Below are 26,221 nucleotides of genomic sequence, written 5' to 3' on the forward strand. Positions count from 1 at the left end.
TGTCATGTACAACTTTCAAGTCCTATTTTGTAGCATAATGCAAAGTGATGCTGGTTTGTATATGCCTTTAAGCCACCTGTTGAGCACATATCTCTTATGCTTCCTGCTTTTTAGGTGGTGAATGGTAAGAAGAAAAGTCCTGGGAATCCTGGAAAGCTAAGTTCATATCTCAACTTTTTTTTTTTTTTTTTTTTTGGTTTCACTTCTGCATTTATCACTTTTTTTAAAATATAAATTTCTTCCTTTCTTCCTTTCTTCCTTTCTTTTATTGGCTGTGTTGGGTCTTTTTTACTGTGTGCCAGCTTTCTTTTTAGTTGTGGTGAGTGGGGGCTACTCTTCGTCGCGGTGCAGGGGCTCCTTGTTACCCTGGCTTCTCTTGTTGCGGAGCACCGGTTCTAGGCGCATGGACTTCAGTATTTGCAGCACATGGGCTCAGTAGTTGTGGCACAGTGGCTTAGTTGCTCCGTGGCATGTGGGATCTTCCTGGAGCAGGGATCGAACCCGTGTCCTCTGCATTGGCAGGTGGATTCTCAACCACTGTGCCACCTAGGAAGCCCCATATCTCAACTTCTTACTCACACTTATTTGGGGTTGTGTTCTCTGTTTGTTTTGTTTGTTTTATTAAAAGAAAATGTCTTAAAAGTGCATATCTGAAGGCTTTTGCTTGTAGCTGTCTGGAAACCATCAAACCCCGCAGCTAGACAATCAGGTTAGTTCTGGGCCCTATCCCAGAGCCAATGGGTCCTTAAAGAGGAAGCTATAGTCTAAGAGAAGGCAAAGGGAATTTGGAGGGCTGGGGATTCAAGTACTACAAAGACAGGGTAGAGGAATGTGAGAAAGGGAAGGAAGAGCACTGAGACTACTTCTCTGTCCCACTTGGTTCTGTTCTAATACGTAGAAAAAAAGAGATTAACTAGGAAGCAACTAGAAATTAGATTTTTAGCAAGCTTTTAGTGATTTCTCATCAAGTGACACATGCGATATTTAGTGTTCCCAATGAGTTGCACTAAAATTATTTTTACATTTCTGGACATCTGTGGAATGTTAAATGTGTTCCTAAATATTAGATATAATTACAAGGAAATATGTTTATGTAAATCTATTTGGTAACAGGTTCTGAGGAGTTTCGTTTTAATCGGGATTTTGGATTATACATGACTTTGATTTGTCTCCTTTATCCTCAGTGATCGAGAGCTGACTGTATTGGGTGGACATACCAGATCTCTTTGAACCTTGGTTTCTTGATGTATTGAAAAATGAAGCCAATACCTCTATCACTCAGGATATTTGTAAGGATGACACAGATAATATGAAGCAAAGTGACTTGTGTAAGGTCTGGTACAGGGTAGATGCCCGAATTATTTAAATTCTCTCCCTCCTTCCCTCCCTCCCTTCCTTCCTTCCTTCCTTGCCACCTTCCAACTTGCCTGCCTTTTTTTCCTGCCTTCCTCACTTCATCCTCTCCTGGCAGTAGAGTAGAAGGTATACAGACCATGTCTCAGGTTTGCTACTCAGAAGCTGGTGAGCTTAACTTAATCTTTCTACTCTTTAGCTTTCCCATTGGTAAAATGAAAGAATTTATTAAACATCCCCCTAGGAATCCTGCAAATTATCAAATTCTGCAATCCATTTTTTTTTTTTTTGATTCTTGAGTTCTGCGTGAAAATGTGTGAATGTACTTTCAGTCACAGAGTTGTTCCAGTTTCTGCCTGTCCAAAAGAAGGTTGTGATCCTAGCTTTCCACCCCCGTAAACCTGGGAAAAATTTCCACAAAAACAGCTTGACTAAATTTATAGGCTCCCAGCTGAGTTAGCAGAATCCAGGCAGCTGAATGGATGAGTTTCTCTTAGCACAATGATGTTTGATTATGCAGCTGCAGCACTAGGAGAAGAGACTGAACCAATATTTATGAGGTGAGACTGTGAGTTGAACTTTAAAACTAGTTCTCTTGGAGGGTTTAGATCATGCTTTTTCATTTTCTTGGAAAAATAAATAGCCATGTATGGTAGGCTACGTAATGCCCTTCCTCCTCCAAGATGTCCATTTTCTAATGCCTGGAACCTGTGAATATGTTAATTTACATGACAAGAGAGATTTTGTGTGTGATTAAATTAAGGATTTTGAGATGGGGAGATTATCCTGGATTATCTATTGACCCTAATGTAATCACAACGGTCTTTGTAAGGAGCCAGGAGGGTCAGAGGAATAAAATAGTGATGTAATGAAGCAGAGGTGGGGGTGAAGATGCTACACTGCTGCTTTTGAAGATGGGGGGGGTGGGTCCACAAGCTAAGGAATGTAGGCAGCCTCTAGAAGTTGGAAACGTGAGGAAATGGACTCTCTCCCAGAACCTCCAGAAGGAATACAGCCTTGCCAACACCTTGATTTTAGCCTGTAAGACCAATTTCAGACTTCTGAACTACAGAATGGCAAGATCATAAGTTTCTATTGTTTCAAATCACTATGTTTATAATTTGGTAAAGCAGTAATAGGAACTAATATACCATGACTACCAAAGCAAAAGCTCTACATTTTGAGTCATTTATTCTTCCTCCAAATAAATCAGAATGAACAACTCTAAGGATGGGAAAATAATTTTACCTACAGCAACTTGGTAGTTGGAGAGAAGCCTTGTTGAGTGGAGGTGACCTGGACATTCCAAGACTTTGAGGTAAGAAAGATTTGAAATTTCCATTCACTGTGAGGTCGCAGGTGGGCTACAGAAAAAAGCTTCATTCAAGGGAGTTACTGATTTACCGAGGTGGAAATTGGTTGGAATGGGTCTGTTTCCTGTTGGAAATCTTTATAAGCTATTCAATTTCAGCTCTATTTCCTCTTCCTGCTCCAGGAATATGACCAAGATTGCCCCAGAAAGGCCATTGAGTATTGAATAGGATGATATTGAGACATTTACTGTGCTACTGAATTATTCCATATCTCCTTTCTCCAATCTAACTTTTCTATAAAGTTCAATATGATTTCTTTCCCTTGCTAAAGGTAGGTGGCTCTTACCAAGAGAGCACCTCTTAGGTGGAGCAATAGGGAGAGGTCACGAACAGAAAAGTGGCCACGGACAGACATTGGGTGGTTCTCAGTGAGGTTTTTTTCCTCTCTAGGTTTGTTGTTGTTGTTGTTTTTTGTTTGTTTGTTTGTTTTAATATTTATTTATTTATTTGGCTTTGCCAGGTCTTAGTTGCGGCACACGTGATGTTTGTTGCTGCATGAGGGATCTTTGTTGTGGTGTGCGGGGTCTTTTTTAATTGAGGCATGCAGGATCTTTAGTTGTGGCATGTGGAATCTTTAGTTGTGGCATGCAGACTCTGAGTTGCAGCATGTGGGATCTAGTTCCCTGACCATGGGTTGAACCCAGGCCCCCTGCATTAGGAGTGCAGAGTCTCAACTGCTGGACCACCAGGGAGGTCTCTAGGTTTCAGTCCAGTTTTGCTGTGAGTTAAGAGGGACCCTTCTGTAGATCAGGTTCTGGGGAGTTGACTCTGAGCCAGAGATTTGTGTGCAGGAAATTTCTTAAAAGAGTCTTTTAGGAGCAACACTTATTTGGGAAGCAGAATGGGACAGAAGGAGAATTGAACTGTGATACAGTTGCAACAGAGCCCTCAGCTGATCTTACAGGAAGCTCTGAAGCTTGAAAAGCCCTTCGGAGATGTCCTGCATTGAGGTGAGGGGACTAGGTCTTTGTATCCCCATATAGACCAGTTGTTGGATATGTGGCTGCCCCAAGGGAATTTCCTTGATTTAGGGTGAGGCAACTCCCTTCTGCTGAGGGCGATACCCCAGGAGGGACTCAGCTGTGACCCACAGGCAGCCAGCACATCCAGGTGGCAGGGGAAATGGGTGCCTCAGTCCCGAAGCAAGGAGCTGGGTGGTATACCAGAGCTACCCTACACCCTGAGTGAGTGCAGAGAACAGGGAAAGCAGAGGAGTGAGATCAGCAGCAAACTGATCACTCAGTTGGTTTCTGGAAAGAGGATTTATAGGTTCTATGCCATTGGCTTAAGGAGAGTTGCTTGCTTAATTACTTAATTCCACTTTCCAGGAATAACCCTTTTCATTGCTTCTACATCCCCATGAGGGTGAAGAATAGAGAATTAAGGTAGTTGAAAGTCAAAGATAAGCCTGCCTTTAAATCTCAAATTTCACCTTGTTGAAAAAGAACATTTCCATGTGCTTTGCCACATTTACCCTCTGAACATTTTCATCACTGCCTTTCTTTGTCTACCCTGAAGGAAATAGTATTAAGCAAAATAATTGTACAAAGTTGGGTAGCAGAAAGGAAATGAGTGCAATTTAAGGACTTGGATTCAGTGTGACATATGTTTATGGAACTCCTGCTGGGAGATATATCTTCATCAAATATTTATTTTAGGTAATAGAAAATCCATAGATACGTACATTTTTTAAGCACAAGCAGGCAGCAAGTTTGGACTGATGGCACATTAAGAAAGTCAGGAGTCTCTCTGGAAATTATTTTTTACAAATTACTCTTAGTTTGTTGCTGTTAAGTTGATGAAAAATCTATTTTCCTCTCTAACTTAAATAACATTATGAGAACTACTGAAGGTAGATTCTAGCTTAATTACGTAGTTTCCAGTCTTTCTAAATGTTTATTCAGCCCTTGTCACTTCGGTTGTTAGCTTTTCCTTTTTTTTCTCATCTCACTTCTGTATTTTACACATATCAGCCCCACCCACTGTATCTTTATTATTAATTCATTCAACTTCTGTTACAAAGAGATCAAACATTGATTCCTTTTTGAACATTTACTTCCCACAAGCTTAGAAATATTTGAGTGACAGCAGTAGCTCCCCCCACAGAGCCTGTGTAAACATGAGTTTATGGGCTGCTATGCAGACACCTTTGGTGATTTACTTTGTGGTTATTGGGATTTATTTATTTTTTGATGGACTGGTAAATTATGAGGCTGTGGACCTTGCCAGGTTTCCAGGTATCAACTCAAAAAGCCTTGCTGGAAAAACTGTGGTTGGCATTGCAACACAGAGAATGACCAATGATGCATCATATATTTTTAATAGATATAATGTTTTAATAAACATTCTCCTCCTAAAGCAATGGATTTTAAAATAGGCTTTTGCCTTGAGCTATGTAGCCACCCAGCTGTGAGTTTTATAAGGCAACAATCTCCACATCATTAGATGTTATGACTAATATTCCAGCAACTGAAATAATAGCTATTTACATGCGCATAAAAAGTTAAAATGACATTTAAGGTGCACCTACGCTCAGAAAAATGTGCTTGTAAAAGTGATACCACAAGTTCCTCCTTCATTTTTCCCGTATTGACTTATAAAGATCCCTTGCAAACCAAAGGGTGGCTTAGGAAACTTATCCCATAGTGACAGTTGGGACGTCTCCAACCTTGAGACAAGGTGGGCTTGCCTTCCACCTCCAATCCCACCACCCTTTAGAGTTCAGGCTTCCTGAGGATATCTGCTGATTTCCTTGGCTCATGGGTGTATGGTCAGTTCCCACTTTTGCCTTCAATGTTTGCAAGTTACTATTCTGCTTTTTAACCGTTTCCTATATGAAATCTACTCACATCAACCATTTGGTGAGGTTTTTGTGGGTTTTACTAAAAATTTGGCAGACTGACAAGTTACTTTGTGTACCTTACAGCCTTCTGCCATTTCTCTGGCTCCACCCGCTTCCCTCCTAGCCTAGCTTCCCCCCGCATCATTGGAAAAACAAACACACTTCTCTCCTTGTCTTCTTCAGAGCACAGTCTGGCTCCCTGACGGCTCATCTCCTACTCCAAGTACTTTTTAAGGTGTTTTTCTCCCCCAGACAAAGAGTCTGATGCCAATTTAAGTGTAAAATTATTTTTCCCATCGCCTTACATGACACAAGATTTTTATTTTCTATTCCTACTAAGAATTTTGCTCATAGGCACGCACTAGTTATATGGACACAGAAAGGAAATTTCTCCTGAACTTTCCTCTGGTGGTCCCTCTTCCGGGCAAGTGAAGAAAGGAAGGCAGGTGAGAAGGAAGAATAGCACTAGCAGGAAGTTCAAGATGGACAACTTTTAGAGGGGAAATGCTGGTGTTTTGGTTTCCTCTCTCTAGTGCTGCATGAGTCATGAGAGGGGATTTGCCTCTACTCAGTCTAACTTGCTCAACCCTAGAAATATGCGATACAATCTCATGTATATTTTTTAACTTGTGAATCTCTATCATCCAAGTGACAACTAGGGGGCTTCATTTTATCTCCCTTGCTGTTTTGGCCCATCACATAGAAACTTTGGCTTTTTGGAAATATAGAGCAGAGTAATTTTTCCTCTACTCACCATTTTCTTCTCACATCTTGCTGTGGTGTGAATGTTTGTGTCCCTGCCAAATTCATATTTTGGAATCCTCATGTCCACTGGGATGGTATTAGGAGGTGGGTTCTTTGGGAGGTACTTAGGCCATGAGGGCAGAGCCCTCTTGAATGAGATTGATGTCCTTACAAAGGAAGCCCGAGAGAGCTTCCATGCCCCTTTCCCATGTGGTGACATAGCGAGAAGTCTGCAGCCTGAAAGAGAATCCTCACCGGACCATGCTGGTACCCTAATGTTGGACTTCCAGCCTCCAGAATTGTGAGAAATAAATTTCTGTTGTTTATAAGCTAGTCTGTGGCATTTTGTTACAGCAGCCTGAATGGACTAAGACACATGTCCTAAGTGATTTATGTCATTAGAAGAATAAACTGAGCATATTTGTTTCTTCCCCCACTATTTCCTCTAAATAAAATATTCAGATATAACATGAGTATCTGCTTGGATTATGATTATATCAAGGGTAATTTATTTCCTAAACTTAATCTAGTTTTAGTTATATAATGTCAAAGACTGTACTTGATATGAAGGAACTGAATTTTATTTAACAACCAAGTTTTAAAAATAATAAAACTTGGGAGGATTCACTGGATCCTCCCATGATAATTTCTTGTTCATGTTATTTAAAAGATGCTGCTGTATTTCCCATCCCTGAATAATGTGGAATAAGTATCAGTGACTATCTCAAGCTTCTTCCAAGCTTTTATTTACCTTCAGCTATAATTTTGGGTGTTTGCAGGATCATGTTGTTTTTAGGGTCCCTATAAATGGAGTGAATCTGACTGGATCATTTTCCATCTTGTTTCCATTCTAATTTTAAGCTAAATATAATGTTCCTTTAAGTGGTCCAATCCCCACCCCCCATGATATGAATAACTTTCTTGAGGGACTGAGACTGAGTCTCCTTTATGCCCTTTCTCTCTTGTAGCCTTGCCCATAATAGGTGATCAGTTCTCTCTGTAAAGTGGGTTCTTCCTCTCTTAGTTTGGTAAAGGAGCGTTAGTCTCTGAAACTGTTTCGTGTGGTTGTTGGTTAGTACAGAAGAAAATATAGGTTGGTCTCCAAATCTCCATACTCTGATACCGAAACCATCTTTGATCAGGCATCCAAGGATTTTTGACTACCTTTGCTTAATGCTAACAGTGAGTATCACTGTGCACATCCCTTCCTCCTTAGTCATTTAAAACTGCTGGGTTATTTTACAAGGAATGGGAAAAAATCAGAGACCTTTTTCTTAATCACTATAGTTTTTATTAATATCAATGAAACAGCATGAGAAACTTGCTTGAAGAAAAAACAAGAAAGGGGGCACTGGGTACCAAGAAAATAGAGTTGCCTTCTTGTCAGGAAGTAGCTCTGCTATGATTGAATCCAATGGCTTCCAAAATGAGGGGAGTTATTTCTTGTGATTTGATTGCCTCTCTCATCTTATCTGTAGGGATCCCAGGTTTCACAATAGAATCGTCCTGGCATATGCTTTCTTTTTCACTGTTTTGATACTGAAAAAGGAATACAGCATTGCCGAGCACAATATTTGAACAGCATGCCCACGGCTGCAGCCGAGTCTTGAAAGACTTAGCGGGTTATGACATTCCCCTAAATGTGCTGAGCTTTCTTTAACCTTTCATAAAACATTGTGATCTTTATGGACTGTATCATATTGTGCAGTAATGTGCTTTATTGTCCACAGAATAAGCTTTTCTTAAAGATAATTGGAAAGCTGGAAATGGCTGCTATCGGCTGATTTTTAAAAAATACATTATTTCTGAAATGGGGCTGGTGTAATAATGACCCTATCTGTTCAAGATTTAAGATTTGTCTTGGCAGAGAAAATTGATCCATTTCACCTTTGTCTAATGGAAATTTTTATCTAGGATTATCTGTTTATGTAAATGAATGTTCCTCTGAAAAGGGAACTTGAGAGGCTGTAAATCTTGGTGACACTTCAGTTTCATAGGGGAGAAATTGGAAAGGATTCTAGTATTTATCTGCCTGAAATTGGTTATAAAAACAAAATTATCTTCATGTACCTGCAGCATCTGATGTTTCCTGGAATTTCATTATATTTTTGAATAATTCAGTGCAATAGTAAGAATGGTGTTTCTATATTACCTCATTCAGAAGTTGTTTTTACTTTTTCTATTTTCCAGTTGGTTTCTGATGCTGACATTAAAAAGGAAGTGAAGCCTTTTGCTTACCCACTCTTTTAGGGTTGAGGTTTTTTTCCTGCATAATCTTAATAGTCTTCAGCTATTGTAGGCTCGTTATCTGCAGTTCTGTGAAATGTGTTAGCAGAACAGCCATCATTTCTCTTTTTAAAAAACTGTGGCTTATATGAATTCTGATCTATTGACCAAATTCTGAGGTTAGTATCAGAATTGCTCTACATTAAACAAAATATTTTGGTTCTTCAAAGACCAGTTTTTGGACCAAGCTTACTCTGTCTGTTGTATTTGGAAGTTGTAAGGTGATAACTGAACAGTCATCAGTGTTATGACAAATTCTTTTTCCTCATGTTGAAGGAAAATTAGAGAGTGAGATCAGCTCATTTAAATGTCAGCTCATCAAAAATAAATAAATAAATGTCAGCTCATCAGAGAAAAATGAAGGGAGGTTAAAATTTTAATTGCATTAACTTTTTAAAAGAAATGAACTATTTCTTTATAGAGACTCTATTATTATCTGGTAGCCATCATTATGTTTCTCTTGTAGCTACTTGCTTGGAAGTTTTTTTCCTTTAGAAAATATTTGAGTTATTTCACCAGGATTTGAAAAAGAAAAATATATTGGCAACATGTTGCATTCCAAGGATGACGTGAATGTAATTATTTAGCTGTGTGACATTAGGACTGAAAATTGGTAGGAAATTTTATTTTTTCAGTGTGAGTACATTTTTAACAAAGGGTAGAAAGGCAGCAGCCAGGAGTAGTGTTTGCTGCTGGGAATATTCTTTTAACAAATCATATGTTGACATCCATATTCACATTAATCATTGCAGCTGTCTTTCAGTATGAAATGGATATGAACAACAAGTAGGGTGCAAAAATCACCTCTATTTTTCAGGAAATTGAAGGAAAATCTGGCAGTATGGGACAGAAAACAGAGCCCTAGGCTAGAAATCAGGAGAACGGATCTGGCTGGCTAAAGAATTGTGACTGTGGAAAGGTCATTGCAGCCTTCTAAACCCTAGTTTCCTTAACTGTAAGATGAAAATTGAAAACCTATGCCAAAACACAGCTGTGCGGTGAGGAGTCAGAAACAACAGTGGTTACTTTGGTGGGGAAGTGTTGGGAGGGACATCAGTTGCTGCGGGGCTTCTAGGATGCTGCCAGTGGTCTCTTTCTTGAACTGGGCATAATTTACACAGTTGTGTTTACTTTAGGAAAATTCCTCAGGCTGCAAGATGGCCCAATGATCTGGATACTTTTTTGGTTGTATATGTAGTTCAATTAAAAACTTTCCTCAAATGCTTGCTATTTCACAAGATCACTGGGGGAACTGTATTTGAAACCATTTGGAAATGGTAATGTGCATTCCAATTTTAGTTTTAAGTCTTTGCAAAAATGTACAGCTTTTTTGGTATAGATCACATGTGTTGCTTTCCAGATGCCTCTAACCTGACCTCTTCTTATTTATTTATTTTTACTATGTGTTTTCAGTACCATTATGAAGGTCCAATAAGTTTATTTTCTAATAAACTTTATCTTAGAGCATTGGTTAAGAAAAAATGCCTGCAAATACTATCATATACAGAATCATTGCCGTGATCACAATCTGAGACTCTTTAAATATTTCCTTTTACCTGGAAGATGCCTTGAACCCCCAGTCATTCATTCTGGCATCCACTCAGCAGCTTTTAAAGACATAGATAGGAAACAAACTTTAATAGCACCACCACGGACTTGCAAGCTACTCACTGTATTTCTTACTCAGAGCACTGGATGTTCTCAAATACTTCTTACTTTCTCTCAGCAGCCACCAGGCTTCTTTGTCTCTGCACTCCTTCCTCCCCCTGTACAGAATGGCTTGGGACTGCACTTTGAAGAAGATGCACACAGAACCCTGTCTGCAGGTATTTGTATAGGAGGAAGGTGCAGATAGGGCATCAGGGCAGGTGGTGCAAATTATTGAGCCCTTGACCTGATGATGTTGAGTAGTATCAGTTCACATCCTGCTTTGTGTTTCTGTTTTCAGCCTTTTCCTCCTGTTAAGGAGCAACCCCCTCCAACACACACCTTTTTTATTTTTTTCGCTAGAGCAAACTCTTTCGGCAGCCCTGAACATTGACTGTCTAATCTTAGTATATAAGTTGATTGCAAACACTAAATATTGGTAGGGCTACATTTCCTCAACTGCTGAAGGAGGGCTATGTCTCTGTAGAGACCTAGAATTCAAGACATACATTTCCATGTTGTGGAAAGATGTGAGGCTAGGAGCTGGAAATCTTGGGCTCCAGGCTCCTCTATGCTGCAATCCAAGCCACTTTGCATAGTGGGTTGAAGCATGTTTTCTCATCAGGAATGTGGAGATAATGACTGCTCTCTACCTAATCAGGCTTATTGTCAGGATTTAATGAGAGAATGCATTCTAAAATGTTTTGACAAGTATGAACTGCTTTGCAGAGTTCAGAAATTAATAAATAGGATTTTCATGTTGGATGCAACCTTCTGAAACATCTAGTTCAAGTCCAACCTTCTAATTTTAAAGATGAGAAAAATATAACACTATTAAGCTTTTCATATCAATGTTAAAAATAGCTCTGTGATAAAAATAGTTGTAAAATTGATATGTTCTAATGAACAGAAATTCTGCATTTAAATACTTAAATTTATGAAAACATAAGGTATAAATATTTGAACCATTGAAGAATTCTTTGCTTTACAAAATATTTCCTTTAAGTAGCAAGACTTCTCTTCCAGTACATTAAAACTTATTCCAATATATATCTTTTGTATGAGGCTAGGAGTAGACATTTAGATTATGAAGAAATATGAAGTCAAGATGCTTCCCAGGAATATTCCAGAAATGCCATGCCTTTAGAAGACAGACTAAAACATCAAAGTTGTAGTAGAAAGTAGGAGGTGTTTTGGGGACCCAAGAGTGGGACTGGCCTTTCCAGCCAAGCTGGGGCTCCTCAAAGACTATTCACTCTTTATATTTATGAGGTGTGAGGTAGCCTTGTACACAGGAGACAAGAATTTCTACAGTAGGTCAACCGGGGGTTGATTCTGGCTTCACTACTTGTTAGTTGGGTGGCTTTGGGGACATGACTGAGCATCACTTTCCATAGCAAGAAATATGCATGGAGTGCTTACTACCAGTTGCAGGCACTCACTGAGAAGACATTGGTAAAGGGTCAGCCATCATGCATGATACAGAGAGTTCCCTTCTCCCTACTGTGCAATCTCAGAGTCTCATATTGAGATCTGAAGGGGTCCAATAAGTAACACCACCTTGCCTTCCTGAGGACCAATTCAGAGCCAATTGCATGGTGAATGTAATATATATATACATATTACAATGATAGAAATATTGGGTTGGCCCAAAAGTTCATTTGGGTTTTTCCATAGGATCTTATGGAAAAACTCAAACGAACTTTTGGGCCAACCTGATATTTACCTATGTGTCTGTATTTTATCTATGTGTCTATATTTCTATCTATCAACATCCATTGTGCAATCTATGTACCAATACCAAAATCAGCTTTATAGCTGATAAAAGCTGGCTTGGAGGAATGGTTTACGTATGCAACAATAATGAATTTTTGATACAGCATCCCAGAACTAGACCACACACTATCAGAGGCAGCACTAACCAGCCATGGGCCTCCACACATGGATGCCTGCCCCTGTGGACTTAGGGTGTTGAGATGAAGACAAGGGTGTTTGCTTTCCTTGGCCAGTCTTGCTCTCAGGAGGAAGGAGAATGGAAGGCACTAAGCCACTTATGTTTAATTTCTCCTTCCAAATTCATCAGACTGATAAGTAACTTAGCCTCCCTGCAGAAGAGAGAGAGCGGTAGAGGGAAACCAGGGATGTTGCATGAATGGATGTGCCTCCACCAGCAAGAAAACGTCAGCTGTGAAGATCAGGATTTCCTTTGACATGGGCACAGGGGGTGTGGTGCAAAGTACGTGGGAAATGCATGTGTGATGGATAAATGAGTTTGTATTTATCCCTAATAAAACTTCATTTGTTAGATAAGGGTAGTCATTTCAGGCAGTAGAGAGCACTTTGTACACTTTGGATTCTGGTTTTCTCATCTATGGTAAAAATCACCCTATTTTCATGTGCCTATTAGATCAATATAATCAGTACACCATCAGGTGTCCTGATTTGAGGTACCAGAGGCTGTTTTACAATGCTGGACCACAGGGTGGAGGCGTGGCTTAGTCTAATCACTAGGAGTCAACCTGCCTTTCAAGGTACCATCCCTTCATTAATTGTCACTGTTACTCAGCCACTGGACGGATGGTTCTTAGCTGCGTTAGCTCTCTGTGTACGTGTGTACTGTGGCCACAAATGTATCATGAAATATTTGGTCAGATGCTTTGCCAGCATCCAGTTATGCTATGAAATAGAAACAGCTTGATGTAATAGAGAATAAAGAGGTGATCTTCCAGCTCTGTCATTACTTATTTAAACTTCAAAATCAAACATAAGTAACAAAATTTCTACTTCTCATGAAAACTAATATTTTTATCTCAAAAGCAGCCTATAAAGAAAGACCTCATAAAATTTCAACCTCCTTTTCCACTGTCAACAGAGACTTGTTGGCAAATGTATTATAACTGTGTATATGCCTATACTCTCCAGACATGGAGAAAGCAAAGACCCAGAGAATATTCTCAATAGATCAGAATTCACAAGTACCAGCAGGAATGTTAGAGGCTGGTCTGGGTGGGAGACACACTCTGCATGAACCCTTAATTTTAGTCAGCCGTGCCGAGAACAGAAGTCACTGCCAACTGGTTAGATATAAAATAAATAAATATTATGTGCTTGGCAGAGTAGAAAAGTCAGGCGTTGCAGTAATAAAACTCAACATATTTGTCACCCAAAATAAAAGGGACACAGTCTAAAACTTGAGGTTTGCCAGGTTGGAGGGAGCAGAGAAGTTTTGTGTTTGTCAGTGTTCCCTCAAGGCAACTTTCTTAGTGGTATGAGACCTAGCTCTGCTGGATTTTGGCACATGAAATTTATCCAATGTCCCCTTGTCTGTTCTCCTTAGAGTGTCCTTCTAAGTGTAAAGGTGGGTTTCAGGGGCACCAAGTAAAAGGACAGAGGCCATGAAGTGTCTTGATTTTTTCTTCTTTTTCACTTCTCAACCCCAAGGGAAGAACCTCATCATCTGAGGTCTAAGTTATTGAAATAGCCTTTCCTCTGCCTGAGGCCCTCTGCTAACTGCTGTCCCAGAATCTTCCTACATCTTGGTGGAAAGTGACTCCCTGTTGCCTATTCCTCAGATTCAACACCTCTGGATTTCAAATCACTCATGGTCTGGCTTCCCCCTCTTAAATACAATAAATGGTAAAATGTTTTATTTATATCAAAATAATGATTTGGAGAGTACATTTGTACTCATCATTCAGTTTAAGAGACAAAATACCTGAGTATCCCTCCTCCATTGTATTCTCCTCTTAATCCCAAAGGTGGCTACTGTTCTGAATTTGCATTTATTATTTCCATGTAGTTTGTCATCATTTTACTACAAATATATTTATTCATATGGCATTATTTGCATGATTTAAAACCTGATATAAATAGTAGCATTATTATATGTATTATGCAAAAAGTTTCACGTCTCGTTATTGTTTTTGTGAGATTTTCCATGCATAAATATGAATAGCTCTACTTCCCTTGTTTCCCTGGTGAGTAGTACCCCATTGCTAGAATGCATCTCAGACTGATTTTTACATTCCCTACTGATGAACACTTCTACTCTCCAGAACTGCGAGAAATAAATTCCTGTTCTTTAAGCCACCCAGTCTGTGAGTATTTTGTTATAGCAGCTGGAAGTGACTAAAACAATGTATATTGGATCTTATTTTCCTTTCTTTTATATCTAGTCTTTTTATCAGGTTGGCCAAAAAGTTCACTTGGGTTTTTCCAAAACATGGTACAGAAAAACCCAAATGAACTTTTTGGCCAACCCAAGACATGATCATTTTAATCTTTTTCTTTTTGAATTTTTAATATTTCCCTCTTTCCATTTTCAACTAATTGTCAAACGTGTTTATTCACCCCTGCATACTTTAAAATTTAGTCTTCACTTCTAATGTTCTAAAATCTAAAAATTCTATTTTTCCCTTTTATTTCTAATTGTTTCCCAAGTTCTGTTACCTATCTTTTCAAATGTTCCTTTCTTTCAGTCACTCTATTTGTATGTTTTCCCAATTCTTATTTATGTTTCTCAAACATACATCTGTCATTTCTTTTCATTTCTTTTGTTTTGTTATCATTTTTCTCCCTTTTGTTGACATACATTTCTGGCAAGATTTCATTTTGTAGGGATGTTATTTTGATTAATTATTATTATTTTTGTCCATAAAATAACTTTGTAAGAAATTTGAACATGACTCTTGACTGTTGCTCATTTTTATAGTTTTCTTATGATTTCAAGAAATTATTATGCACTATTTATTCACTTATTTATTTATGTTCCCGATCTTTATTGGAGTGTAATTGCTTTACACTGTTGTGCTGGTTTCCACTGTCAACAAAGTGAATCAGCTGTATTTATACATATATCCCCATATCCCCTCCCTGCCGCGACTCCCTCCCATCCTCCCTATCCTGGCCCTCTAAGTCATCACCCATCATCGAGTTGATCTTCCTGTGTTACGCAGCAGCTTCCCACTAGCTATCTGTTTTACATTTGGTAGTGCACATATGTCATTGCTACTCTCTCACTTCCTCCCAGCTTCCCTGTCCCCCTCTCCCCATGTCCTCAAGACTCTTCTCTACAGCTGCGTCTTTATTCTTCCCCTACCACTGAGTTCATCAGTACTATTTTTTTTGATTCCACATATATGCGTTAGCATACGTTATTTGTTTTTCTCTTTCTGACTTACTTCACTTTGTATGACAGACTCTGGGTCCATCCATCTCACTGCAAATAACTCAATTTCATTCCTTTTTATGGCTGAGTAATATTCCATTGTATGTATATGCCATGTCTTCTTTATCCATTCATCTGTTGATGAACATTTAGGTTGCTTCAGTGTCCTGGCTATTGTGAATAGTGCTGCAGTGAACATTGGGGTGCATTATGTGCTTTTTAATCTGTCCTAGCTTCACTGCTCTAGAGCTCTCTCTTCTGTTTTTTCATACTGTAATGTCTCCATACTTCCTGATTTCAGCTTCTTCTGCTCTCCTTCCACACTTTTATCTTGTCCTTCTTTATTTTTTGCCCGTATTATCTGTATCCTGCTCAATTAGATTCTACTCCAAGTAGTTTTTCTTGGTGTGGGATTTTTGTCCTGAAAATGAGATTCAGTATGCTAATTTTGATAGTTTAGTGGGCCAAGACTGTTCTGGCATCACCAGAACTTATTGCTGTCCCCTTGCATTCACCCTGGAGTTGAACTTTATAGAACATCCTTCCAGTTTCAGTTCTCATATTGCCTCACTGCATTTACTGTTTGAGAATTTGAGGGTCTCTTCAGCCAAAGCTATCTTAGACTGTTTTTGATACTACAGGGGTTCTGTAGCTGATACTACAGTGATGGTGGTTCATCCATACCTACTCATGTTTTGGAGTTTCTGAGGATACCATATCCCTTAGTTTTGTTGTAGCTGTTGTCTGTGGGCCTTTGTTCTTGCCATTCTGTTTTCTGTGCCTATTTTCATGGGGGATTAAGGGAAATAAAAAAAAAGCTGTCTTGCTCCATCTTTTGTCTTCCCAGAGTCTTTCTCATCCCTGATGTGTAATTATTTAAAATAACATCTTTCCATCGTTAGAATGATTTTTGAGAACTTTTTGGGCAGAAAACAATGCCCATTTTTAGGACATAGTTGCTTATTTTGAAAAGATTCAAACATATAGTAAATTTGAAACTATACACACCAAAAAAAAAACCCAAAACAAAACAAACAAAACTGTGTGAGGTGACGGATGTGTGAATTAGCTTGATTGTGGTAATCATTTCACAACATATACACATATCAAATCATCATATTGTGTGCCTTAAATATATACAATTTTTATTTGTCAATTATACCTCAGTAAAGCTGAAAAAAGAAAGTATAATACAGCAAACTACTGTATAACTTTTCCCCAGCTTTACCAATTGTTACCATTTTGTCCCTTTTGCTCTGTTTCTCTCTACACACACACACCACGCACACACATGCACATGTGTATTGTTATTACTGTTTTTATTCTTTGCTGATCAGTTTGAAAATACATTGCAGACATCATTCCCCTTTATTTCTTAAAACATCAGCCTGTTCTTCTGAGGAATAAGAAAATTCTTTTACAAAAACACAGTGCAGTGATCAAATTCAGTAAATTTAATGTTGAGGCAATGCTGTTATCTAGCATATACACATTTTACCAGCTGTTTAAATAATATCTTTAAGTTTTCAAATTCCAGATCTAGTTCAGGATCTCTCATGGCATTCAGATATCAGGTCACTTCAGCTCCATTTAATCTAATATAGGTTCAGGATTCAGTCTTTATCACAACATTGACTTTTTTTTTTTTTTTTTAAGAAGGGAGTCTAGTTGTTTTGAAGAATATTCCTCAAGTAAGATTTGTCTGATTGTTTTCTCATGACTAAGTTATGCATTTTTGTCAGAAATACAGTATTTGTTGTTGTGTCCCTCAGTGTGTCACATTAGGGGCACATAGTGTCAGCTTGTTCCATTATTGGTGATGTTAATTTGATTGGTTGGTTAATGTGGTGTTCATTAGTTTCTCCATCGTGTAGTCATGGTTTTCCCTTTTTTAGTTAATAATTTATCTGTGAGGAGATACTGTAAGACATTGTAGATATTCTGTTCCCCTTCAAGCTTTCACTTAGTGGCTTTAACATCTGTTTGTGGTTCTTATGTATACCAGTTATTACTGTGATGTTTGCAAAATAATATTTTATAACTATATCAGTCTTTTTTATATGCATTAATTGGCATTTAACACATAGAAGAATTATTTCCCATCTATCATCTTATGTAATTAGCAATATGATCTTATGGATTTTTAAAATTAAATGAGTTATAATCAGTTGCTATCACTGTTCACTTTAATGCTCAAATTGTCCCAGATTTGGCTGTTGGGAGCCTCTTTAAGCTCGCTCCTAAGTTCTTTTTTTTTCATGTTTCTATAATTTTTGAGAATTTCCTTACTTTCTGGAACAAAAAAAAAGGCATTCTTGGAATGTTATATTCCAAGGATCCCTGGTTCTTTTTAGCAGAGAATGATAATTATAAACCAAGATCTAAGCACATGGATTGCTCATGGCTATTGCAGTGTCATTTTTTTAGATTCCTCTGTGTGTGTGTGTGTGTGTGTGTGTGTGTGTGTGTGTGTGTGCGCACACACAGAATGAGTTAGGAAATCTATTTATCTCTTTTTCTCTCTCTCTTTATGATTCTCTTTCTTCCTTTCTCTCTCCCTCATATTGATACTTCTAATTCCAATCCAACACTGCATAACTTTTCCCCATTACTTTCCCCCATTCATTACTTTCCCCCATTCCTTATTTGTATCTCTATTCTCCAACAGTCAGAACCTTGGCTCCAAAAAATTACATTTATTTACTCTATTTACATGCTTGCTAAATCCTATCACACACTTAGTTTTAGAATACTTCTTTACCATCACTGACAGCAAACTTGCTAAATAGAATTCAAATTTTCTCTGTAGTTCTTTTTGCCTTTGCCTGAGTATATAATCACATTGCCTTCTTTTTCCTTCTTGTTTATGGCTAAATTTCTATCTACCTATCTACCTATCTATCTCTCTCTCTGTCTATCTATCTATCTATCTATCTATCTATCTATCTATCTATCACATTTTCTTTATCCATCAGTGGACACTTAGGCTGCTTCTATGTCCTATTATAAGTAATGCTATTATAAATAATGCTGCAGTGAACATAGGGGTGAATATATCTTTTTGAGTTCATGTTTTTGTTTCCTTTGCTAAATACCCAGACGTGAGATTACTGGCTCATACGGTATTTCTATTTTTAATTTTTTAGGGTACTTCCATACTATTTTCCAAAATGGCTATACAAATTTACATTCCCACCAATAGTTTACTAGGGTTCCCTTTTCTCCATATCCTCACCACTCTTGTTTTCTTTTGTTTTTTAGTTATAGCTATCCTAACAGTTGTGAGGTTACATCTCACTGTGGTTTTGATTTGTGTTTCCCTGATGATTATGATGTTGAGTACCTTTCCATATACCTGTTGGCCGTCTGTATGCCTTCTCTGGAGAAATATCTATTCAGATCCTTTGTCTATTTTTTAATCAGGTTATTTATTTACTATTGAGTTGCATGTGTTCCTTATTTATTTTGAGTGTTAACACCATAACAGATATTTGCAAATATTTTTTCCCATTCTGTTGATTGTTTCCTTTGCTGTGCAGAAGAATTTCAGTTTGATGTGATTCTACTTTTTAATTTTTGTTTTTATTGCCTGTGCTTTTGCCAAAAAATCATTGCCAAGACCAATGTCAAGTAGCTTTTTCCTATGTTTCTCATAGGAATTTTATAGTTTCATGTTTAAGTCTTTAATTTGTGCTTTTCAGTATCTTTTGAGATGATTATAAAATTTTTATTCTTCATTCTGTTACTGTGATACATTGCATTCATTGACTTGTATTTATTGAACCATCCATGCATCCCAGGGATAAATTCCACTTGGTCATGGAGTTTATTCCTTTTAGGGTATTATTGAATTTACTGTGCTGGTATTTTGTTGAGGGTTTTTGCATCTGTTTTCATTAGAGCTATTGGCCTATAGTTTTTTTTCTTGTGGTGTTCTTATCTGGCTTTGGTATCAGGATAATGCTGGCTTCAAAAAGTGAGTTTTGTAGTGCTCCCTCCTCCATTTTTTGGAAGAATTTGAGAAGAATTGGCATTACTTCTTATTTTAGTTTTTGATAGAATTCACCAGTGACTCCATCTGGCCAAGGGTGTTTCTTTGTTGGGAGGTTCTTGATTACTGATTCAGTTCCCTTACTTGTTATTGATCTATTCAGATTTTCTGTTTCTTCATGATTCAGTCCTGGTAGGTTGTGTTTCTAGAAGTTCTTCCAGTTCCTCTTGGTTATTCAATTTATTGGCACATGTTTGTTCATAGTTGTCTCATATCCTTTGTATTGCTGTCGTGTCAGTGGTAATGTCTCCTTTTTCATTTGTATTTTATTCAGGGCTCTATTTTTTGTTAGTATGGCTAAGGCTTTGTTAATCTTGTTTATCTTTTCAAGAAACCAACTCTTAGTTTTGTTGATCTTTTAAATTGCTTTCTAGTGTCTATTTCATTCATCTCCGCTCTAATATTTATTATATACCCATCCATCTGCTAACTTGGGCTTAATTTGTTCTTCTTTTTCTGGTTCCTTGAGGTTTAAAGTTAAGCTGTTCATTTGAGATCTTTCTTTTTCTTAATGTAGGTGTTTATCATTAAAAACTTCCTACTTAAAAGTGCTTTTTGCTGCATCCTATAAGTTTTGGTATGTTATGTTCTAATTTTGTTTTTTTCAAAATACTTTTCTTATTTATCTTTTGATTTTCTTCTTCAACTCATTGATTGTTCAGGAGTATGTTGTCTAACTTCCACATATTGATATTTTTGAATTTTCCAATTCTCCTCCTGTTATTGATTTTTAGTTTCATACTCTTGTCAGAAAAGATACTTGATATGATTTCAGTATTCTTAAGTTTGTTAAGACTTGTTTTGTGGCCAGTCATATGATCTATCCTGGAGAATGTTCTATTTGTGCTTGAGAAAAATGTGTATTTGGCTGCTGTTGGATGAATGTTTTGTATAAGTCTGTTAGGACCTTTTGCTCTATAGTGTTAAGTACACTGTTTTCTTAGTGATTCTCTGTCTGAATTATTTATCCATTGTTGAAAGTGGGATATTGAAGTTCTCTATTACTATTATTTATTTTTTTTATTGGAATATAATTGCACTCTATTATTATTGTATTGTTGTCTGTTTCTCTTTAGTTCTATTAATATTTGCTTTATATATTTAGGTGCCCTGATGTTGGAGATATATATATATATTTATAATTCTTATACATTTTGGTTGAATTGACCCTTTATCATTATATAATGACTTTCTTTGTCTCTTATGACATTTCTTGATATAAAGTATATTTTTAAAATGTAAGTAAAACCACCCTTGTTCTTTTTGGTTACCATTTGCATGGAATATTTTTTTCTGCCTCTTCATTTTCAGCCTGTATGTATCCTTAGAGCCAAAGTGATGTTCTTGTAGATGGTGCATATATTTGGGTCTTATTTGTTTTGTTTGTTTGTTTAATCCATTCAGCCATTCTGTGCTTTTTGGTTTGAAAATTTAATACATTTACATTTAAAGTAAGTATTGGTAGGTAAGGATATACTATTGTCATTTTGTTGTTTTCTGACTGCTTGTAGCTCCTTTGTTCCTGTCTTTTTCTCTTGGCATCTTCCTTTGTCATTTGATGATTTTTGTTTGCAATGGTATGCTTTAATGTCTTTCTCTTTATCTATTGTGTATCCACTACAGGTTTTTTCCTTTGTGCTTACCATGATGTTTACAGAAAATATAGTTAGTTATACGTCTATTTTAAGCTGATAACAACTTAATGTTGTTCACAAAACTCTGCTCTTTTACTTCTCCCCTCACCACATTTTATGTTGTTGCTGTCAAAATTTACATCTTTTAATATTGTTTACCCAGAGTATAAATTAATTTATTAAGAGATTATTCATAATTAACAAAGTATTGTAGCTATAGTTATTTTTAATACTTTTCTCTTTTGATTTTTGTACTGGAGTTAAAAGTGATTTACACCCCACCATTACAGTATTAGAGTATTCTGAGTTTAACTATATACTTACCTTTATTAGTGAGTTTTATACTTTCATATGTTTTCATGTTGCTAATTAGCATCATTGTTTCAACTTGAGGAACACCTGTTAGTCTTTCTTGAAAGGTAGTTCTAGCAGTGATGAACTCTCTCAGCTTTTCTTTGTCTTTGAAAGTCTTGATCTCTCCTTCATTTCTGAAGGAGAGCTTTGCTGGGTATAATATTCTTGGTTGGCAGTTTTCTTTTCTTTCAGCACTTTGAATATATTGTCTGACTCTCTCCTGGCCTGCAGAATTTGTGCTGAGAAATCTGCTGATAGTTTTATGACAGGCAGTGGTGGAGGTGGTAAGGGTGGGAGTAGTGTCATTGTATGTGATGAGTCACTTTGCTTTTTCTGCTTTCAAAATTCTGTGTTCATTGTGGACTTTTGATAATTTGATTATACTGTATCTCATTAAATACCTTTTGATGTTCAATGTATTTGGTTTTCTTTGGGCTTCACTGATCTGGATGTTCATTTTCCTCCCCACATTTTGGAAGTTTTCTGTTGTTATTTTTTAAAATAAGCCTTCTACTTCTTTCTCTTTCTCTGCTCCTCTGACACTCCCATAAGGTATATACTCTGTTGATGGTGTGTCATAAGTCCTATAGGCTTCCTTTATTCTTTTTGTTACTCTGGTTTCAAATGATTTGTCTTTGAGTTCACTGTTTCTTTCTTAAGCTTGATTGAACTTTTGCATCATCTTTTGAAATTTTTGTTCAGTTGTATTCTTTAGCCCAGAATTTCTGTTTGGGTGTATTTCATGTATTGTTTTTATGATTTTGTTTACTTGTCTGTTTTCTGTTGAAACTGTGGCCTTCTTTAAGTCAATTATTTTGAATTCTTTGTCAAGCAGTTCATAGATCTGCATTTCTTTGGGGTCAGTCACTGGTGCTTTATTTTCTTCTTTTAGTAGTATCATAGTTCCTTGATATTTCCTGTTTCTTGAAGCCCTGCATTGCTGACAACATTTAGAAAAGTATTCACTTTCTCCAGTCTTTACTGACTGGCTTCATTAGAGAAAGAGCTTTACCAATCATCCAATCTAGAGATGCTGGAGGTCCTTCTGATCTTCTCTATGGATGTGCCCAATATACTCCTCTTGTTCTCTTTTGGGGGGAATATCTTAGGATTGTGTGCCTTTTCTCAGTTCCAAAAAGTTGGGTGCTGGAAGATTCCGTTTATTTTCCCTAAGGCAGTACCCTGAAGTGATCAAAATTTGTTTGCCTTCTCCCAATTCAGAAGAGTCAAGTTGGATGATGTTATCCATTAGCTGTCTGTAGAGGCTCAGAGGAGCTACATCTGCAGAGGAGTACAGGGTGCTGGCTACAGGGGGAGCAAGTGGAGTGCTGGGAGCAGGAAAAGATTCGTTGTGGGAGGCTCACAGGTGAGGTATCCTATGGACTTCATGGGCAGGGCCTTTGGTGGTAGCCATGAGCTGGTTAGTACAATCCACAGCTGAAGGCCACAGGCTGGTTGCTGTGCACCCCTGCTCCTTTTCCTAGCTCTTAGCTATCCCCAGACTATTCATCTATGTGTACTATCTTTGTGTTCTGGGTTGGGTGATCCAGAAGTAGGCCCCTTCGGTAGTGTCCCACGAGGCTTGGAGAATCAAGTACATACTTTGTGCTTACGTTTCCCCTGTGGGAGAAATTGCAGGCTGAAGAGGTCTCTCTTAGCATGAGCTGTGCTGTCTTGGTGGCGGGGTAATGTGAGTAAAGTAAAACTGTTCTTCTTACCTTCTTCAATGTGTCTATTCTCAGACATTTTGCTACACTGGGTTGCTGGATCCTCTCATTAGACTCCTGGGCTCCCATAAATGTATTTTCACTGTGGGTAGCTTGTTAAAAATGGATGTTTTTGTTGGGGTTTGAGGACTGAAATCTCCTATTCTACCATCTTGCTGATATTATTCATTATTTGTTGTTGAATGAGTAAATTTTTTGTATTTAATTTTTGGTAGTTACTCTTATTCTTACTGATTTAATTATACTTTTCAATATATAAAACACTAATATGGTTCAAAATATCCAGACTTTACAAAAAGAAATATTTAGGAAATTGTTACTCCCTCTTCACCTCTTTTATCTTGCTCATAACTCCCCCACCTTTGCCCCAGCACACACTAGTAACTAATTTTAGGTTTTCCTTCCTTTTGTTTCTTTTTGAAAAGCAAAGGGTATATGTATGTATAGTTCTCTATCTTTTTTTCACAAAAGGCAGCACATTTTATATACCTTATACACATTTATATTCTATGCCCTCTTTCCCCTACTTAATGTTATAGACAACAAATCTCTTCATATAAGTTCATATAGATCCTTCTTATTCCTTTTTACACTGTGTGAATTTATCGTAGGCTACTTAATAGTCTCCTATATATGAGCATTTAGGATATTTCCACATTGCACAATTACAAGTAAGGCCATAGTGAATAACTTTTTACATATGTATTTTTGTAGTGCTAGAAGTATGTCTTTGGGGCAAATTTTTGAAAGTTTGATTACCATGTTAAAGGTTAAATGCATATGTAGTTTTTTTAAGATATTGTTAAACTTTCCTTCCAATAATGCAGCATTCTTCATTCCCAGCAGTAATGTATTAGAATGTCTATTTCCCCATACCCTAACTAATTGAATATTTTGTCAAGCTTTTGAATTTTTTCTCTTTTGACAGGTGAAAAATATTCAATGAAGTTTTAATTTTTCTTTTTTTATATATAGGTGAGGTTGAACATATTTCCATATGTTTATGAGCCATCTTTTAATAATTATTTTGTTAATTATCTACCTATATATTTTGCCCATTTTTCTATCAGGTTTCTGGGTCTTTCTTTCCCTTGATTTTAAGAGTTCTCTATTTATTAGGGACATTAGCTTTTTTCCCATTTTATGTATTTTAAATATTTTCCCCTGATTTTTATTTGTTTTTTGATTTTGCTTATGATATTTTCTTAAGCTCATATGTTATAAATTTTATCAATGTTTTATCTTAGTGAATCTGGATTTCAAGCCATTTTAGTTAGATTTTTTGCATTTACTTTCTTCTAGTATATTATAGTTTCATTTCTTTTTATGTTGGATCTCTGATTCATTGCAATTTACTTTTGTATATGATGTGAGATATTCTGTTTTATCTTTTTCTCAAATAGATATTCTGTAGAACCAAAACAATTTATTAAAAACTATATCTATACCCATGATTTGAGGTATTACTTATATTAACATGCTCATGTGTATTTGAGTCTGTTTCTGGACTTTCTATTCTATTCTTCTTTTCTAAGTATTCATGCACCAGGGTCTTCTGTTTCATTTATAGTATGTGTGATATCTTATGTCTTCTCTCTCTTTTTTTCCATTGTTTTTGTAATTATTCTTGCATGCTTATTTTTAAAATATGAACTTTTGTATAAACTTGTTTAGTTCCACAGAAAATCTTGTTGGTATTTTTCTTAGTATTGCTTTGCATTTATAAACTTAAGGCCACCTTGAATTTTAATTATTCTTAAATGCCCAGCGCCTAGCATGTTGCCAAGCTCATAACAGACATTTAACAAATACCTGTTGGATAGACAAATGAATAAATAAAGGAACACTTTTATGGTTTACAGGTTTTATAACTTGACTCAAATAGGTATGTCCATGAATATGTTATATTGTAATTAAAAGTTTAAAAGTAAGTTTTGGGGATAAAAGACTCAATCACAGTGTTAACAAGTGTATTTTTGTATGTAAAAAAAGGTCTTTATGTAAAATTATTAAAAAACAACCACTAACTAGCTCTTATAGAGACTTTGAATGTATTAAAAAAGGTGCCTTTTCCTCAAAATCTTTACTATCACTTGATGAAAAATTAGCATAATATCCTCTTTTTTTAAGGATAAATTACTTTATTATTGAAATAAATATACAAATATATGATGTCTTTCATGTAACTAGTTCCCCTTCATGGTGTGCATTGCTCAACTGACTCACAATTGTACAGGGCTGTCCTACGTAATGGTGTTAAAACAGATTTGAAGTAGGGTAGTGACATGAGCAGTAATAGAAGTCTCATTTTCACCTGAAGATGACAAGCCTAAAGACTAGAGGTAGGTACACTCTTCTGAGGTTTTCTCTTTAAGGGTCTCCATTAGCTTGTCTATACTCTCTCTTATGATGTAATTCCTGTATCTTTGCAAGAGAAGGTTCATTTACACCTTTTTCTGTGTGTACACACATGCATACAACTCCTTTCATTTTAAAAAATCCCAGTAGGCTTTTTTAATCTCTTTGTGCTTCTTTCTCTGCTGAAATGCAGCTGCCTCAGCTATGGAAGACAGCAGCCAACTGGCACAAAACAAGAAGTACAACAGTTGGCAGAAAGGAAATTTTGTTAATGACACCAACAATGTGAGTCAGTTTTCTTGTGAAAAACTATGTGATTAAATCTTTGATGGAGAAGTGGCAAACTTTTCTTTCAGTCATCTCTTAGCATAACATGTTAGTCCTTATTACATATAAGTTTTCAGTATCAATAATATGTCTTTTTTGAAAAGAAGGGAGCAGGGGAAACCATCCACTAACAAAAGATAAAAGCTGTAAACGTTGTTTGCCAAGCTTTTTTAGGTTTATGAATGTAAACTACTGTCATTTGCAGTGCCAGGTGAACAATTAAGGATTTCCCTGGATTTATGGGAAGTTTTCCTCAGTTACGTATGATTCTGGGTTGAGTTAAAAGTATCAGGTTTGAGAGCCAATGATTGGTATAGCTACTAGAGCATGTTTCTCTCTTGCATCATAAACTCCATGG

The 26,221-nt window shown here is 36.8% G+C and overlaps 1 long non-coding RNA gene across 5 annotated transcripts in view; it reads left to right on the forward strand.

Moving 5' to 3' along the window:
• The window catches only part of LOC130849107 (uncharacterized), a 60,581-nt gene extending 46,331 nt beyond the window's left edge, over window positions 1–14,250 (forward strand). For 3 of the 5 annotated variants that reach the window (XR_009052682.1, XR_009052683.1, XR_009052686.1), the window contains 6 exons: window positions 115–1,289; window positions 1,874–1,913; window positions 2,567–2,671; window positions 10,325–10,424; window positions 12,653–12,776; window positions 13,687–14,250. This is a non-coding gene — a long non-coding RNA (uncharacterized LOC130849107). The remainder of the gene's footprint in view (window positions 1–114; window positions 1,290–1,873; window positions 1,914–2,566; window positions 2,672–10,324; window positions 10,425–12,652; window positions 12,777–13,686) is intronic. The other 2 variants (XR_009052684.1, XR_009052685.1) reach the window with 2 other exon arrangements.
• Window positions 14,251–26,221: the final 11,971 nt, after the last annotated feature.

Source organism: Hippopotamus amphibius, chromosome 3 (genome assembly GCF_030028045.1).
Source record: "Hippopotamus amphibius kiboko isolate mHipAmp2 chromosome 3, mHipAmp2.hap2, whole genome shotgun sequence".
NCBI lineage: Eukaryota > Metazoa > Chordata > Mammalia > Artiodactyla > Hippopotamidae > Hippopotamus > Hippopotamus amphibius.